Raw genomic sequence first — 12,300 nt, forward strand, 5'->3', positions numbered from 1 at the left:
ACACCACTGCACTCCAGCCTGGGTGACAGAGTGAGACCCTGTCTCAAATATATAAAGCCTTTCTATTCAGGCCAATGACAAACACACAAAAAATAGATATGCTAGTTTAACATAATTGGCTGATTTTTTTTTTTTTTTTTTTTGAGACAGAGTCTCTGTCGCCAGGCTGGAGTGCAGTGGCGTGATCTTGGCTCACTGCAACCTCTGCCTACCTGGTTCAAGCGATTCTCCTGCCTCAGCCTCCCAAGTGGCTGGGATTACAGGCAAGTGCCACCATACCCAGCTAATTTTTATATTTTTAGTAGAGACAAGGTTTCACCATGTTGGCCAGGCTGGTCTTGAACTCCTGACCTCAGGGGATCCACCTGCCTCGGCCTCCCAAAGTGCTGGGATTACAGGCGTGAGCCACTGCACTCGGCCTAATTGGCTGGTTTTATACAGCACTTACATCTTTTAGTCCACAAGTATATTATTAAATGATAGAGAATACCTAATAACTGCCATTTCTACAGAACTAGGAAATAAATTTCTAAGAAAGAAAGATTTTCCAGACCCCACCTTTTATTTATTTATTTATTTTTATTTTTATTTTTTGAAATGGAGTCTCACTCTGTCACAAAGGCTGGAACGCAGTAGTGCAATCTTGGCTCACTGCAACCTTTGTCTCCTGGGTTCAAGCAATTCTCCTGTCTCAGTCTTCTGAGTAGTTGGGATTGCAGGTGCCTGCCACCATGCCCGGCCAATCTTTTTGCATTTTTAGTAGAGATGAGTTTCACCATGTTGGCCAGGCTGGTCTTGAACTCCTGACCTCAAATCATGCGCCCACCTTGACCTCCCAAAGTGCTGGGATTACAGACATGAGCCACTGTGCCCAGCCAGACCCTATCTTTTATACCCACCCCAGCAATCTAACTCTAAAGAGGATAAAGCCAATGACTTTCCTCACAAGAGCTCACGACTTATGTCAGTTTGGTGTCATAATCTTTCTTTCTTTCTTTTTCTTTTTTGACAAGGTCTTGCTCTGTCACTCAGGCTAGCACGCCATGGTGTGATTACGGCTTACTGCAGCCTCGACCTCCCAGGCTCAAGTGATCCTCCTGCCTCAGCCTCCCAAGTAGCTGGGACCACAGGCCCATGCTACCATGTCTGGCTAAGTTTTTTCTTTTTTGTAGAGACTGGGTCTCTCTGTGTTGCCCAGGCTGATCTCGAACTCCTGGGCTCAAGCAGTCCTCCTGCCTTGCCCTCCCAAAGTGCTGGGATTACAGGTGTGAGCCACTGCGCCTGGCGTCACCCTAGTCTTTATAATCCAATGCTATTATGTTTATTCTTCTGTGTACTCTGCTAGCATTATCACAAAAACCAAGATATGGTCCTAGTTTCTGCGATTTTAGCACAGTGCTTATACAGGAAGTTGTTTCTTTTTAAAAATCCTGATCAAGTCTGTACCTGAAGCAACAGACCTAAAGCAGCACAGTTGACCTTTATAGGTTGGTATAAAATGCTCATGAAGCTCTTTGTCATTTTTTTTCTAACTCTATTTGTATTTCAAAGGAGAAATCAGAATTGCGTAGAGAATGTGTGGTAGGCAGACTCTAAGGAGACTCCCAGTGATGTCTGCCTCTTGGTTCCCTTCTCCTGGAGTGTATATAGGACCTGTGATTCATTTCCAACCAATACAGTAGAGATAGCAAAGGTAATGGGATGTTAACAGTCCTGTGATTACACTATGTTATATAAGACTCCTTAGCAGACTGGAGCTAGACTGTCCTTTCAGCCTTGAGGAAGCAGCCATGTGAACTGCCCTGGAGAAAGCCACATAGCAGCGAACTGTAGGCAGCCTCTGGGATCTATGGGTGGCCTCCATCAGACAACTGCAAAACACTGGTGACCTGAGTCCTGCAAGTGCAAGGAAATGAATTCTGCCAACAACCTGAATGAGTGTGGAAGGAAATTCTTTCCCAGTCAAATCTCCAGATGAAAATATAGCATGGTCAACATTTTAACTTCAGCCTTGTGAGCCCCTGATTAGAGGACCCAGTTAAGTTGTACCTGGACCTGTGACCCATGGGAACTGCTAGATAAGAAATGTGTTGTTTGAAGCTGCTGTTTGTGGTAATTTGTTATGCAGCAATAGAAACCTAATAGAGAATATAAAAGGGTCCTACAAAATCATTTAAAGATTAATAAATATTAATGGCTCATTTTTTTGCCCACCAATGTATCTATTATAGGAATATTTTATATTTATTATTATTATTTTTTGAGATAGGGTCTTGCTCTGTCACCCAGACTGGGGTGCAATGGTGTGAACACCTCTTACTGCAGCCTTGAATCAGTCTTGGGGTCAAGCAATCCTCCCCACTCAGCCTCCTGAGTAGCTGGGACTACAGGTGTGCATTACCACACCCAACTTATTTTTTTGTTTTTGTTTTTGTTTTCATAGAGACAGGGTCTCGCTATGTTGCCCTGACTGGTCTTGAACTCCCGGCCTCAAGCAATCCCCCCATCTCAGACTCCCAAAGTGCTGAGATTACAAGCCTGAGCCACCAAGCCCATCTGGAATATGTTTAATAAATTAAAGATCTCTGGGCAAGGCGTGGTGACTCACGCCTGTAATCCCAGCACTTTGGGAGGCTGAGGCGGGCAGATCATGAGGTCAGGAGATTGAGACCATCCTGGCTAACATGGTGAAACCCCGTCTCTACTAAAAATACAAAATATTAGCCAGGCGTGGTGACAGGCACCTGTGGTTCCAGCTACTCGGGAGGCTGAGGCAGGAGAATGGCGTGAACCCGGGAGGTAGAGCTTGCAGTGAGCCAAGATTGCGCCACTGCACTCCAGTCTGGGCGACAGAGCAAGACTCTGTCTCAAAAAAAATTAATAAATAAATTAAAGATTTCTGGCTGGGCACGGTGGCTCATGCCTGTAATCCCAGCACTTTGGGAGGCCGAGGTGGGCGGATCGCCTGAGGTCAGAAGTTCAAGACCAGCCTGGCCAACATGGTGAAACCCCGTCTCTACTAACAGTACAAAAATTAGCCGGGCATTGTGGTGGGCACCTGTAATCCCAGCTAATCGGGAGGCTGAGGCAGGAGAATTGCTTGAACCCGGGAAGTGGAGGTTGTAGTGAGCCAAGATGGTGCCATTGCACTCTAGCCTGGGTGATGAGAAAAAAAACTCCGTCTCAAAAGAAAAAAAAAAACTATCCCTAATCCAATGTCTTCCTGTAGTTACCGGTCCACCCGTCCTCCACATCATCACCAATATCTTAAAAGAGTAGGGTATCAGACAGAAATTGCATATTGCTTACACAGGGGACTTCGTCAAGATAGGGCCTCTTCTTTTTCTTCTTTTTTGATTTTATTATTTTAAATTGACCCATAATAATTGTACATATTTTTTGGGGTCCAGTGTGATATTTAGATACATGTAAACAATGTGTAATTATCAAATCAGGGTAATTAGCATATCCACGATCTCAAACATTTATCATTTTTTTGTGTTGGGAACATTCAAAACCTGCTCTTCTAGCTATTTAAAAATATGCAATAAATTGTTGCCAATGATAGTCACTCTATTGTGGTATATAAAACTTGAGTTTATTCTTCCTAAGATAGGACTTTTTCTTTCGTGTGACAAAAAGTCTAATGGCAGGTATCCCAGGGTTGTGGCCACAACTCAAAGGATGTCGTCAGTGTCCCTGGCTGCTTCTTTCTGCTGCTCAGTTTGTGGTTACTTTTATGACTCCCCCAATCATTTCAACTGCGTCTCAGGCAGGTGCTTGCAGAGGTGATCTCCTGTTTAAGGAGCTATCTCAGACAGCCCACTCAATGACCTGCTTATATATCTGATTATATAGAACTGTGTCACATGGCAACATCACCTCTATAGGTCTTTGGGAAAGATAGTTATTAGTTGGGTACTTCCCTCAACAAATCTGGGCTTGGTTAGTGAGCAAGATGGTGTCATAGTCTCTTCGGGCTGCTATAACAAAATACCTTAGACTGGGTAATTTATAAACAATAGAAATTTATTTCTCACAGTTCTGGAGGTTTAGAGGTCCAAGATCCAAGATCAAGACACCAGCCGACTTGGTGTCTGATGAGGGCTCCATTCCTCATAGATGGCACCTTTTTGCTGTGTTCTTACATGGTAGATGTTGCAAAAGGGCTCCCTCAAGCCTCTCTTTTTATGATGATTATTATTTTCGAGAAGGAGTCTCGCTCTGTCACCCAGGGTGGAGTGCAGTGGCATGATCTCAGCTCACTGCAACCTCTGCCTCCTGGGTTCAACTGATTCTCCTGCCTCAGCCTCTCAAGTAGCTGGGATTACAGGCACCTGCAACCACACCTGGCTAAGTTTTGTAATTTTAGTTGAGACAGGATTTCGCCATGTTGGCCAGGCTGGTCTCGAACTCCTGGCCTCAAGTGATCCGCCTGCCTCAACCTCCCAAAGTGCTGAGACTACAGGAGTGAGCCACTGCACCCAGCTCAAGCCTCTCTTACAAAGGCACTAATCCCATTGCCCTCATCACCTAATGACCTACTAAAGACTCTACTTCTTAATACTATCACATTGGAGATTGTCAACACATGAATTTTTTGGGGGACAAACATTCAGATCACAGCAATCTATGTGCCTTGCTCTTGGACTTTGCAGCCTCAAGAACTGTGACTAAGGTATCTTGATATAGCAGCTCAAATGGACTAAGATGGTTGGAAAGAATGAATATTGGATCAAGAACTAGCCATCTAGGCCAACGTGGTTGCACTATCTCACCTTCCTTGAATTCCTTCATTCTTCAGTCTATTTATTGTAGTCTGATTTGTGCCACCATGAAGCTTCTGAAATTACTCTTTTCAAGGTCATCAGTGTCTTCTTTGTTCCTGTGTCCTTTAGATCCTTTTGGTTTTCATGTTTTCCTTTCTTCAGCTCATATTTCTCCTCCAAGCTTCCAAATTATGTTTAAAAAAATTAACACTGGGCTGGGCGCAGTGGCTCATGCCTGTAATCCCAGCACTTTGGGAGGCCAAGGCGGGTGGATCACCTGAGGTCAAGAGTTCAAGACCAGCCTGGCCAACATGGTGAAACCCCGTCTCTGCTAAAAATAAAAAAAAATTAGCCGGGCGTCGTGGTGTGCGCCTGTAGTCCTGGCTACTCAGGAGTCTGAGGCGGGAGAATTGCTTGAACTCAGGAGACGCAGGTTGCAGTGAGCAGAGATTGCGCCATTGCACTCCAGCCTGGGAGACGGAGTAAGACTCTGTCTAAAAAAAACCAACCATGCCATGCTTTTGTTGTTCTCTGTCTCAGTGAATGGCTCTACCCTTTCACTTGGTTGCCCAAGCCAGAAAGCTGTAATTGCACTGGTCCAGGTCACCATCTTCTCTCAATATTAGTTTGATGGTCTGCCAAACAATTTCCCTGACTTAAATCTCATTCATTTCAAATTCATTATTTATAATGTGACTAAATTGCTTTTTGTGAAATCCAAATTTGATCATGTCACTCCCTCCTTTAAACTCTAATAGCTTCTCATTGCTATTAGGATAAATTTCAACACAGTCTTGCAGGCCCTGTACTTCTCTCTCTTGTTCTTTGTTGAAGCCATGCAGATCTTTTGGTTTCTCCCGTGTTTCATGCTTTCCCCCTCTTTTGCTTATGGGCTTTCATGTATGCAGTCCCTTTTACCTAGAAATTTGGAATTCTCTTTTTTACTTTCACCTCCTGAGTGAATTAGCCAACTTGTACTTACCTTTCAACCCTTGGTTAAAAATATTTCTTTGATCCATTAAAATGGACTTAGGTGACCCTCTCTGGGTTTATTCCCATCAAATACACTTATCCTTCTGAATTGTATGTACCTGAGTATTGGTTTTGATTTCCCACCGGATTATAAGTTTCTGGGGTGCAGTGACTGTCTTTCTCATTCATCAATCAACCTCCAGCGTGTAGGTACTTTATTTTTGTCTAGCTTCTTTCACTCAGCATAATTATTTTGAGATTCATCCAGGCTGTTGCATGTTTCAATATTCATTTCTTTTTATTGCGGAGTATTATTCTATTGTATGACTATACTGCAAGATGCTGATCTATTCACCTGTTGAAGGACAGATGATATTTTTGCCAGTTTTCAACTATTACAAATAAAGCTGGCCAGGCGTGGTGGCTCACGCCTGTAATCCCAACACATTGGGAAGCCGAGGCAGGCGGATCACGAGGTCAGGAGATTGAGACCATCTTGGCTAACACGGTGAAACCCCATCTCTACTATAAATACAAAACATTAGCCGGGCGTGGTGGCGGGCACCTGTAGTCCCAGCTACTCGGGAGGCTGAGGCAGGAGAATGGCGTGAACCCAGGAGGCAGAGCTTGCAGTGAGCCGAGATTGCACCACCGCACTCCAGCCTGGGCAACAGAGTGAAACTCCGTCTCAAAAAAAAGCTGTTGTGAACATTTGTGTACGAAACTTTGTGTGAATATGGAGACTTCAAAAGCATTGTGGAAAAATGGAATTAAAAGATAAAAATTAAAAATGCAAACTTTATTTCCCAACATAAGCTCCATAAAGTTTAAGACACTTTTGTAAGCAATGATTCTAGCCATTTTGTCCATCCCTAAGAACGGAGGGTACTGGGAATTTAACCATATTGATACAGTCTTTTTTACACTAAAGAAGAAGAAAAATGGGTGCCCTTTATTGAAGTAAAATGGGTGCCCTTTAAATATATATATACTTTTTGACAGCCAGGCGCGGTGGCTCATGCCTGTAATCAGCACTTTGGGAGGCTGAGGCAGGCAGATCACTTGAGGTCAGGAGTTTAACACCAGCCTGGCCAACATGGCAAAACTCTGTCTCTACTAAAAATACAAAAATTAGCTGGGTGTGGTTGTATGTGCCTGTAATCCCAGCTACTAGGGAGGCTGAGGCAGGAGAATTACTTGAACCCAGGAGGCAGAGGTTGCAGTGAGCCGAGATCATGTCTCTGCACTCTAGCCTGGGCAACAGCGTAAGGCTCCATCTAAAAAAAAAAAAATTTATATGTACACACACACACACACACACACACACACACACACACACACACACAGAGCAAGAGAGAGAGAGAGAGAGACAGGATTGGCCTTGCTCTGTTGCCCAGTCCGGAGTGCAGTAGCATGATCTAGGCTTACTGCAACCTCCATCTCCTGGGCTTAAATGATCCTTCCACCTCAGCCTCCTGAGTAGCTGGGACTACAGGCATGTGCTACCATGCCTGCCTAGCTTTTTGATTTTTCTGTAGAGATGGGATCTTGTTATTCATGACCAGGCTGGTCATGAATTCCTGGGATCAAGCGATCCTCCCACCTTGGCCTCCCAAAGTGCTGGGATTATAGGCCTTAAAGATTTTTTAAGATTAGGAAACAAACGATTTTTTAAGGTTAGTAAACAAAAAGAAGTTAGGCAACAAGAAAAAGCCAAAGCAGCACTGTAGGTTGGATGCCTAATGATTTCCCTTAAAAACTCTCACAAAATATCCCTTGTTTGAGGAGAGGAATGAGTAGAAACACTGTTGTGGTGGAGAAGAACTCTCTGGTGAGGTTTTCTGGACATTATTCTCAAAACACTCTTGTAATAAGCAGATGTTATTGTTTTTTGGCTCTCCAGAAAGTCAACAAGCAAAATGCCTCCAGCATCTCAAAAAACTGTTGCCATGACCTTTGCTTGTGACCGGTCCACTTTTGCTTTGACTGGACCACTTCCACCTCTTGGTAGCCATTGCTTTGATTGTACTTTGTCTTTAGGATTGTACTGGTAAAGTTGTGTTCCATCGCTTGTTGCAATTCTTTGAGAAAATGCTTCAGGGTCTTGATTCTATTTGTTTAAAGTTTCCTTTGAAAGCTCTGCTCTTGTCTGCAGCTGATGTGAGTAAAATAGTTTTGGCACCCATTCAGTGGAGAGTTTGCTTGATTTTAATTTTTCAGTGGAATTGTGTAAGCTGAACCGAGATGTTTATAATGTATATAAATTTTTTGAGATCATACTTTCCTACAGCCTTGAACTCCTAAGCTCAAGTGATCATCTCGCCTCAGCCCCTGAAGTAGGTGGGAGCTGGCTACCGGCGTGTGCACCCACACCTGACTAATTTTTATATTCTTTTAAACAGACTGGATCTTACTATGTTACCCAGGCTGGTCTTGAACTCCTGGCCCCAAGCCATTCTCCCACCTCAGCCTCCCATGTAAGCCTCCTGAGGGAATAAAGGTGTGAGCCACAGCACCTGGCTGGTATTGCCTATTTTTGTGCTGTTAATAGTTGGTCCTCTTCAATTAGGGCATGAACAAGATTAATTTTTGTTTTTACAAATTGAGCTGGAGGGTCTGCTGCTGTAGGCTTTTCTACATCATCTCGTCCTTTCTTTTTTCTTTTTTTTGAGATGGAGTTTCGCTCTTGTTGCCAAGGCTGTAGTGCAATGGTGCAATCTCGGCTCACTGCAACCTCTGCCTCCTGGGTTCAAGAGATTCGCCTGCCTCAGCCTCCTGAGTAGCTGGGATTACAGGCATGTGCCATCGCGTGCAGCTAATTTTGTATTTTTAGTAGAGACAGGGTTTCTCCATGTTGGTCAGGCTGGTCTCAAACTCCTGACCTCAGGTGGGCCCATCTCGTCCTTTCTTAAAATGAGTTATCCATTTAAAAACTGCTGATTACTTTGGGGCATTGTCCCCATAAATGTCTCATTAAGCATCATTGATTTCGCCATTCTTCCATCTAAGCATCTAAGCCTCACCATAAATATGATATTTGTCCTTGCTTTGATTTTTTTTTTTTTTTTTTTTTTTTGAGACGGAGTCTCGCTCTTTCGCCCAGGCTGGAGTGCAGTGGCACGATTTCGGCTTACTGCAAGCTCCGCCTCCCGGGTTCAAGCCATTCTGCTGCCTCAGCCTCCCGAGTAGCTGGGACTACAGGCGCCCGCCACCACGCCCGGCTATTTTTTGGATTTTTATTGGAGACGGGGTTTCACCATGTTAGCCAGGATGGTCTCAATTTCCTGACCTCGTGATCCACCCGCCTCGGCCTCCCAAAGTGCTGGGATTACAGGTGTGAGCCACTGTGCCCGGCTGTTCTTGCTTTGATTTTAATAGAATTCATGTTGCTCTAATAGGGACTCTTTTCTTTTCTTTCTTTCTTTCTTTTTTTTTTTTGAGACAGAGGCTTGCTCTGTCACCCAGGCTGGAGTGCAGTGGCACAATCTCAGCTCACTGCAACCTTTACCTCCCGGGTTCAAGTGATTCTTTTGCCTCAGCCTCCCGAGTAGCTAGGACTACAAGCACATGCCACCACGCCTGGCTAATTTTTGTATTTTTAGTAGAGACAGGGTTTCACCATGTTGGCCAGGCTGACCTCGAACTCCTGACCTCAAATGATCCATCCACCTCAGCCTGCCAAAGTGCCGGGATTACAGGCGTGAGCCACGGCTCCCAGCCAGGGACTCTTCAAACTAATGTCTTATCCTTCATAGTGCTTCAAACTAGATCCTGTTCAGACATGTTATAACAAGTCAGTAGGAGTTAATTTTGGTACACAAAAAATGGAACTCCATGCAGTTTTTTCATAATACACATTTTCCATGAACATTTTCAAGTCTCCTTGTGTATTTTCTTTCCTTTTGGGTAAGTACTGAAGAGTGGAATGGCTGGATCATATGGCAGTGTATGATTAAGTGTTGATTTTAAGAACATGCTGGCTGGCAAGGTGGCCTAATAGGAACAGCTCCCGTCTGCAGCTTCCAGCGAGATTGATGCAGAAGGCGGGTGATTTCTGCATTTCCAACTGAGGTACCTGGTTCATCTCACTGGGACTGGTTGGACAGTGGGTGCAGCCCACGGAGGGCAAGCTGAAGCAGAGTAGGGCATTGCCTCACTCAGGAAGCACAAGGGGTCGGTGGATCTCTCTCCCCAAGCCAAGGGAAGCTGTGAGAGACTGTACTGGGAGGAACGGGGTACTCCGGACCAGATACTGTGCTTTTCCCACAGTCTTCACAACCAGCAGACCAGGAAATTTCCTCCGGTGCCTATGCCACCAGGGCCCTGGGTTTCAAGCACAAAACTGGGTGGTCATTTGGGCAGACACCGAGCTAGCTGCAAGAGTTTTTTTTTCATACCCCGGTGGCATCTGGAACACCAGCAAGACAGAACCGTTTACTCCCCTGGAAAGGGGGCTGAAGCCAGTGAGCCAAGTGGTCTGGCTCAGCGGGTCCCATCCCCACAGAGCCCAGCAAGCTAAGATCCACTGGCTTGAAATTCTTGCTGCTAGCACAGCAGTCTGAGGTTGACCTGGGATGCTCAAGCTTGGTGGGGGGAGGGGCATCCGCCATTGCTGTGGCTTGAGTAGGCGGTTTTACTCTCACAGTGTAAACAAAGCCGCCCGGAAGTTCAAACTGGGTGGAGGCCCTCTGCAACTCAGCAATGACACTGCAGCCAGACTGCCTCTCTAGATTCCTCCTCTCTGGGCAGGGCATCTCTGAAAAAAAGGCAGCAGCCCCAGTCAGGGACTTATAGATAAAACCCCCACCTCCCTGGGACAGAGTACCTGGGGGAAGGGGCAGTTGTGGGCACATCTTCAGCTGACTTAAATATCCCTGTCTGACAGCTGTGAAGAGAGCAGTGGATCTCCGAGCACAGCGTTCGAGCTCTGATAAGCGACAGACTGCTTCCTCAAGTGGGTCCCTGACCCCCATGTATCCTGACTGGGAGACACCTCCCAGTAGGGGCTGACAGACACCTCATACAGGAGAGTGCTGGCTGGCATTTGGCAGGTGCCCCTCTGGGACGAAGCTTCCAGAGGAAGGAACAGACAGCAATCTTTGCTATTCTGCAGCCTCTGCTGGTGATACCCAGGCAAACAGGGTATGGAGTGGACCTCTAGCAAATGCCAGCAGACCTGCAGCAGAGGTGCCTGACTGTTAGAAGGAAAACTAACAAACAGAAAGGAATAGTATCAACATCAACAAAAAGGACGTCATCTGAAGGTCACCAACATCAAAGACAAAAGGTAGATAAATCCACGGAGATGGGGAGAAACCAGCACAAAAAGGCTGAAAATTCCAAAAACCAGAATGCCTCTTCTTCAAAGGATCACAACTCCTCGCCAGCAAGGGAACAAAACTGGATGGAGAATGAGTTTGACGAATTGACAGAAGTAGGCTTCAGAAGGTCAGTAATAACAAACTCCTCCAAGCTAAAGGAGCATGTTCTAACCCAATGCAAGGAAGCTAGGAAAATTGAAAAAAGGTTAGATGAATTGCTAACTAGAAAAACCTATTTAGAGAAGAACATAAATGACCTGATGGAGCTGAAAAACATAGCACGAGAACTTCGTGAAGCATACACAAGTATCAATAGCTGAATCGATCAAGCGGAAGATGGGATATCAGAGACTGAAGATCAACTCAATGAAATAAAGTGAGAAGACAAGATTAGAGAAAAAAGAGTGAAAAGAACAAAGCCTCCAAGAAATATGGGACTATGTGAAAAGACCAAATATACGTTTGATTGGTGTACCTCAAAGTGACGGGGAGAATGGAACCAAGTTGGAAAACACTCTTCGGGATATTATCCAGGAGAACTTCCCCAACCTAGTAAGGCAGGCCAACATTCAAATTCAGGAAATACAGAGAACACCACAAAGATACTCCTCGAGAAGAGCAACCCCAAGACACATAATCATCAGATTCACCAAGGTTGAAATGAGGAAAAAATGTTAAAGGCAGCCAGAGAGAAAGGTCGGTTTACCCACAAAGGAAACCCATTAGAAGGGGAAGCCCATTAGACTAACACTGGATCTCTCGGCAAAAACCCTACAAGCCAGAAGAGAGTGGGGGCCAATATTCAACATTCTTAAAGAAAAGAATTTTCAACCCAGAATTTCATATCCAGCCAAACTAACCTTTATAAGCAAAGGAGAAATAAAATCATTTTCAGACAAGCAAATGCTGAGAGATTTTGTGACCTCCAGGCCTGCCTTATAAGAGCTCCTGAAGGAAGCACTAAACATGGAAAGGAACAACTGGTACCACCCGCTGAAAAACATGCCAAATTGTAAAGACCATTGACGCTATGAAGAAACTGCATCAACTAACAGGAAAAATAACCAGCTAGCATCATAATGACAGGATCAAATTCACACATACCAATATTAAACTTAAATGTAAACAGGTTAAGTGCCCCAATTAAAAGACACAGACTGGCAAATTGGATAGAGTCAAGACCCATTGGTGTGCTGTATTCAGGAGACCCATCTCATGTACAAAGACACACATAGGCT

At 44.8% G+C, this 12,300-nt stretch overlaps 1 non-coding gene across 1 annotated transcript; it reads right to left on the minus strand.

Moving 5' to 3' along the window:
• Nucleotides 1-1,243: 1,243 nt before the first annotated feature.
• On the minus strand, nt 1,244-1,413 carry LOC112130015 (small nucleolar RNA SNORA81). The gene has a single exon (XR_002912335.2). It is a non-coding gene; the product is annotated as a small nucleolar RNA SNORA81 (small nucleolar RNA).
• Nucleotides 1,414-12,300: the final 10,887 nt, after the last annotated feature.

Source organism: Pongo abelii, chromosome 17, assembly GCF_028885655.2.
Source record: "Pongo abelii isolate AG06213 chromosome 17, NHGRI_mPonAbe1-v2.0_pri, whole genome shotgun sequence".
Lineage (NCBI taxonomy): Eukaryota > Metazoa > Chordata > Mammalia > Primates > Hominidae > Pongo > Pongo abelii.